The 6,000-nt window shown below is 40.0% G+C and overlaps 1 protein-coding gene across 9 annotated transcripts in view; it reads left to right on the top strand.

The window, feature by feature from the left end:
* The first annotated feature begins 4,394 nt into the window (after positions 1–4,394).
* adgrb1a (adhesion G protein-coupled receptor B1a) overlaps positions 4,395–6,000 on the top strand; it is a 234,214-nt gene continuing 232,608 nt past the window's right edge. For 7 of the 9 annotated variants that reach the window (XM_036128803.1, XM_036128795.1, XM_036128773.1 and 4 more), the window contains exon 1: positions 4,396–5,005. The gene's annotated coding sequence lies outside the window, so the exon portion shown is untranslated. Of the gene's footprint in view, positions 5,006–6,000 lie in introns of all 9 variants that reach the window. The other 2 variants (XM_036128777.1, XM_036128809.1) reach the window with 1 other exon arrangement.

The raw sequence follows: 6,000 nt of genomic DNA, 5'->3' as shown, positions 1-6,000 counted from the left end.
GACAAGCCATGGGCCCACATGGGGTTTGAATACCCACATACGTGCTCAACTGGGAATGGAGCAAAGTCTGCACTCTGTCTTCTGCCTAATCAGACACTGGAGTAAGGAACCAGTCTTTTACAGAAACCTGGTTTTGAAATTTTTCTCAGTTTTTGCAGGAAGCTGATCCGAGACCTCATGAGACAGTTTCCCCATGGCTGGACGATGCCTAAACATTATGACAACGCCTCCCCACCTGTGCACCGCCTCACAGGAAGCCTAAAGAAATACCTGTGCTGCACCGCTTTCACCGCCCAAGCACACCCTTCCCTGAAGCCGTGTACAGCTCGCCCAGGCCTGGTTTCCCAAACGACAGCTGTTTCCACCTTCAAGCTAGCCTCCTTGTTTGTGCTCAGATAACCATCTTTACCAAGGAGTAATTCACTGCAACTGGATGCCCCATCGCTACAACCATAGACAATGGCAGAGGTTTGGCTAGAAATAAATAGGGAAAGTTTAGAATGGTTTAACTTTAATAAGTTTTTTTTCTGTTTTGTTTTAAGCTTTGACCAAGGTAAAAGACCTCAAGCAAACAGAAATAGCTCCCACTAGCTTCTTTGAAACCATGCTATGCTGATGTGGTTTCAGTGTGTTTTTAAGGTTATAATCAGTGTACGATTTACAAAAAAAACAGAGGGGGGGATCATTTCAAGTGTTTTATAAATGAACATAACAACAAGGTTATGTGGCCTGCATACTGTCTGGCTGGAGACAGCATGTAACCTGTCCTGGGCGGGAGGGTGGAGAAATCGGCTGCTGCTGCTTCTTGTCTTGTGACGCTGCCTGCAAATCTTCATCATCCACCAAAGTTCGTCCTATAACATTACCATGGCTGTTTGTCCCGTCATCTACTCTTGACCTTTTCTGTGGATTTTTCGGGCCGAAATATGACAAAATACTTTGTTGCCGTTCATGCTGCCACACATTCTCATTCATTACTTGGTTAGCTAGCAGGTGCTCTTTCAGGTAAATAGCTAGATCCAGTAGGTTAGACTATTGTTTTTAAACTTGCGCCATCTACTGTCTGGACTTAGGAGTGGGTATTAGTTTACTTTAAACACTTCGAGCAGAAAAATTTATATACATTTTTAAAAATCCATAATATTACCTATTTAGACCAGAGGGGGGGAGGAATGTGTAACAATAGTGCTACCACCGAGTAAACGTGACTACAGTTCATTTTAAACATAATGCTGGTTTTCGTTTAGGTCCACCATCGTTCAATAGTGCTGCAAGCGTTATTACAGCATCAATATGGAAGATTAATGTCGATTTAATGGTGTTTGTGTAACTTACGTGAACTCACAAAACTATTGTAAACATGACAAGGACACGCTTTGACACACGTCATTTCTGGTCGTCATCCGTTTACAGCGCCCTCGAACCTCCTAAATTACCAATTTGAGTGTTAGCTATGTTCTGGAGAAATAATTACATTTATAGAAATCAAGTTTCCTAAAGGTTACTGGTTTTTTACTGAGCAAATCATTCTTTATAATGTTAATTCCTCAAATAATGTTTTATGAAACTCAGGTTTTGCATCATGAATGGGTTAAACATAACAAATGTTGTTATAAATTAGTCAAGCTAATTTTTTGTCATTCCATATCCTTTAAGATGAATTTTGGTTCTCTAACTTGGATCTGCAGTGAACCAGGATTCACTGAATCCTTCTGATGATGGTATTTGTCCTTTTGTTTCTTTTGTGTGTACATAGTTCATGCAGAAGAAACACTCCTATTCAATTGTTTCAAAACAAAACATTTGAAAAAACATTGAAGAGAATGTGTAATCGGTACTCCACATTCTCCTGATCTCTTAATGGCTCAGTAGATGGAAACTAACATTAAAATAAAGCTTGTGTTCAAAAAGGAAGTCTCACTTTAACATAAAAGTAGGTGTGTGTCTCTTGTCCATTTTTAGTTAAAGCAGTCAGATCTTCTTTCAGTGAAGTTTCTCGTGGTGTGTCTAACAGGCAGAAGTTTTGGCACGCTATTTTCTCAGGAAGGTCTGATTGTACAGTCCTGTATATGAAGGCTTAAGATTATTGCACAGAATTTAATGCGGGCATGAGCGTATCATCGAAGAAGCTTCGAAGGATTAATACATGCAACTACACAGTAATTCCTATCATTCAAAAAAGGGACTGATATCAGACTTTCAGAATTTGGTACAAGCCTTAGCAGACCCTAAGGACTAGTTTGCATGCTTACACTTCTCAGGAAGGGTATTTGAAAAAAAAAGAAAAAAGGAAGAGTATTTGGCCAGTGCAGTCAACTGATTTCACACACACACACACACACACACACACACACACACACGTATATATATGTATATATATATATATATATATATATATATATATATATATATATATATATATATATATATATATATTTCACTACAGCAACACATGGTGACAATAAAATCCTCAAGTAACAGTGGAGAATACTTTAGTATAAAATAACTGAGGTGAAAGCAGAAAGTAGACTCCAGTAATACTACTCCTGAAAGCACCTCTTTTTTTAAATTAAATGTAACTACACTCAAAAAGTAAACAAGCACTTTTGTCCACTTTATGTTAACATTTAATTTCTGGTTAACACATAATGAGGGGTTTGTTGGAAATCAATTTAACCCAACAACCATTTTTATGAGTTAACATAAAGTGGGCAACACCCCTGCTTCACATTTTTAAGTGTATTACTCATTTCTGCCAATGATTAAGCATAAATTTTGGCAAAGCATTGTTTCACTAATACTACATCACAATATTAAAAACAATGATGCTAGTTCAAGTAACACAGTAAGTTGGATAAAATGTCATCTTGTAGCATTATTTGATGATAAAGGTGTACAAAGGCAAGCCCACTCTTCTTGTGTGGCGAATAAAGGTTTTCTTAATTCTTAATTCCTTCTGCTAGTTCTGTTAGTGCTAGCATGTTGTGCTGCTTCCTGCTGGGCTGTTAGCAGCTATTCTGACCTCCTCCTCAGTCTGTCCCAGCTGGGTCACATCTCTCTCTCTCCTCTTCCTCCTTCTTCCTCAGTCTTACTACTGAGCACTGGGTGGGACCAGTGCCATGTAGCGTTATCTATAACGCTCTGGATGGGACTACTTCTGCATCTGACCCCCATGAGCCCGCGGCTCCAGTCACAACTGTGGTGCCAAATAGATGTGTTATTTTGGTAAATTTGGCTGCATCCACCTGTAGGTTTTTGAACCGATTCTCTCTGGACCCCCCTTGTGTTTTTGTGGTTTATTATCCATTTTCAGAGATGGAAACTGTGGCCTCTCTAACTCCTGTCAGCTCAAATGGCTACATTTAAAAAGCTTGGCCGGAGGATGAGAGGAGGGGCGGCCTGACGAGGGTAAGAGATTTCAAGAAGAAGACAAAACAATGCGGCTTTTGTATCATACCGCTGCAGTTGATAAAATGTATGTAAAAGTTATTTTCTTCATGAATTAATTCAAATGATTAATAAAGTATTTGTTATTTACTAATTATTAAATACAATATATATGAATATGATTATGATTAAATTATGATGCTGTTGTGCACACATCATGAGACATGATTCCCTCTAAATGTTGGAAAGAGTGGTATTGATTAGTTAAGTTGATCAAACTAGTAAAAGATTACTGGATCCCGTATTCTCAGAGAAACTACCAGGGCATGATTTATTCTTAATGTTTTGTCTGTGTGAGAAAGGTGGTGCCACAGCCCAAAGAGGACTTCTTTTGAGGCTGTTTGACTCCAGAAGAGGGGGCTGAAGGGTGAATTTTACACTGAGCTTTGTTCAGCTTTGAACACAGTAAAGATATAATGTGGCAGGAAAAATGGCGATTTGGCTTCAAAATAAGAGTATTCCCATGAGGAAGGTAGAGTGTCAGGGCTGGACTGGTGTGTGTTCTGTTAACAGTTTACACCTGGGGGTAATTGATATTTTTGCTAAAAAAAAAAACAAACAAACACTGTGACATTGTAGACTTTTCCTTCCTTCCTTCCTTCCTTCCTTCCTTCCTTCCTTCCTACTTCTTATTTCCCTCTTTTTCATCACACAAAACATATATATATATATATATATATATATATATATATATATATATATATATATATATATATATATATATATATATATATATATGGTCCCTTTTCTGGCATTTAAATATGTGCCAATAATGTTCTAACAGTGCAGACTGAATAATTAGGAATGTCCGTCTCAACATAGGCTTACTCTTTTCAAAGGGTATCCCTCTACCGCTTTATTGAACCATGGATTTATTTTGAAAGATTTGCCTGGAAGTCATTATGGTGTAATTTGGCTCTCTTGATAGCAGTGCGAGCCCCGGGCTTCCAAATAAGGAATTTGGCTGTCGCCACGCGGACACACGGACGGACAAGGACGCTCCAGAGCCGCGAGCTGGAGACGGCGGTTCCCGAGACGGGCGCGAGCTTCCCTTTGATCTGCGGCTCCGTCTCAGCTCTCACATTCACCTGGAGGAGCGTGCGACGTGCGTGCGGAGAGGATTTCCAATTTGGAGAATCGCCTAACTTTTCCAGACAATTAGGCTCAAAGGATTTTTGGAATTTCTAAAAACAAACAAAACAATTTAAAGAAGAAGACATATGAAGTGAAATAAGGATATTTCTGTCAGAAAGGAAGAGCAGTCGCGGGGAAGTTTGATTTTGGAGCAGTGGCTAAATATATCAGAAGGGGAATACTGGATTTTCTGAATCCGTTTTACGCACTGGGAGCGCATCAAGCGGACAACCCGAACTCCTGACAGTTTTTCTGTATTCTTCATCCCTGAAGCGTCGCACTTATCTTGCTCTGGGTGAGGCGAGTTTTGTCAGAATAAAAACGCGTTTTGTGGACTTACCCCTTCTGGGATTTGTGAATACCCCGTGGACGCACGGAGCACTGACCACTGCCATGCCACGGACGGAGTGGTAACTTATTCAAGGTAAATGATTTATCTTATAATTTCTGCGTCCAGTTCACTGTAACTGATGTGGTAGTGGCTGCTCTGCTCATCTCAAAGTTTCTTGTAGAAACATTTTGGAATACGGTGCCTTTTTGGTTTGGCAGACTAACATTTGGCTAAAGGACAAAAAAATAAAATAAAAATAAAAACGCAAAAAGATATCAGATATTAAAATATGTGAGCTGTGGTTTAATCTGGTAGTTGATCATCTCTGTGTCAGGTCAGGAAGCCGCTGAGTTGTTCCCAAAGCTCACACGCCCAGTGGGTTTGGGGCTCCTCTGTCCGTGGGGACGGAGTGCGGCGCGTCTCTCTGGGGATGCGGTGTGTCCAAACCCAGCCCTGTTCAGAAACAAGGCAGCTGAGCCATTCTTTGTTCTTCTGCTGGAGGTAAATAGGAGCAACAGCGTCCACCGAAAAACAGCCAGAAGAAATAAGCGCAACTACGTGAAGTAGCTCGCTGCGCACCACAGAATTACACGCTTATCCACATTCACTTAGATTTCTCATGTTTTTTATTTTAGAAGGTGCATACTTGAAAATAAAATACCAACATATAACCAGCTATCTGAGTGCATATTTAAAGAATGGAAAGGAAAATGTAAACACACGCAGTAAGCGACTCGGGTCCGGATTAAAATAATTTCTGGCTTTTAATTGATATATTCTACACTTATTCACACTTTAAAGTAATTTCCTAACATGCATTTATTAATTACAAAGACGTCGACCAAGCAAAGTGCAGGACTGCCCCTCAGATTTCTCTATATGCAGCTTCCAGGTGACATGGATCTTCTTTCAAACAACCTGAAACAGGAACTGCATCTGCAGGAACATATCACTATATACTGAAGTCATGTATTGGGGATACTGGATGAATAGGTGGTGTAATCATGCCTCCAGAGTTTATGGGGGGAAATCCGAGTCTTTGCAGTAGGAGGCGGATTAAGGGGCTGTGGCGCACTGTCTCCAGCTGA

The sequence above is a fragment of the Fundulus heteroclitus genome, chromosome 3 (genome assembly GCF_011125445.2).
Source record: "Fundulus heteroclitus isolate FHET01 chromosome 3, MU-UCD_Fhet_4.1, whole genome shotgun sequence".
Lineage (NCBI taxonomy): Eukaryota > Metazoa > Chordata > Actinopteri > Cyprinodontiformes > Fundulidae > Fundulus > Fundulus heteroclitus.
The sequence above is the reverse complement of the archived record's forward strand: the minus strand, read 5'-3'. Positions and strand labels throughout refer to the sequence as shown.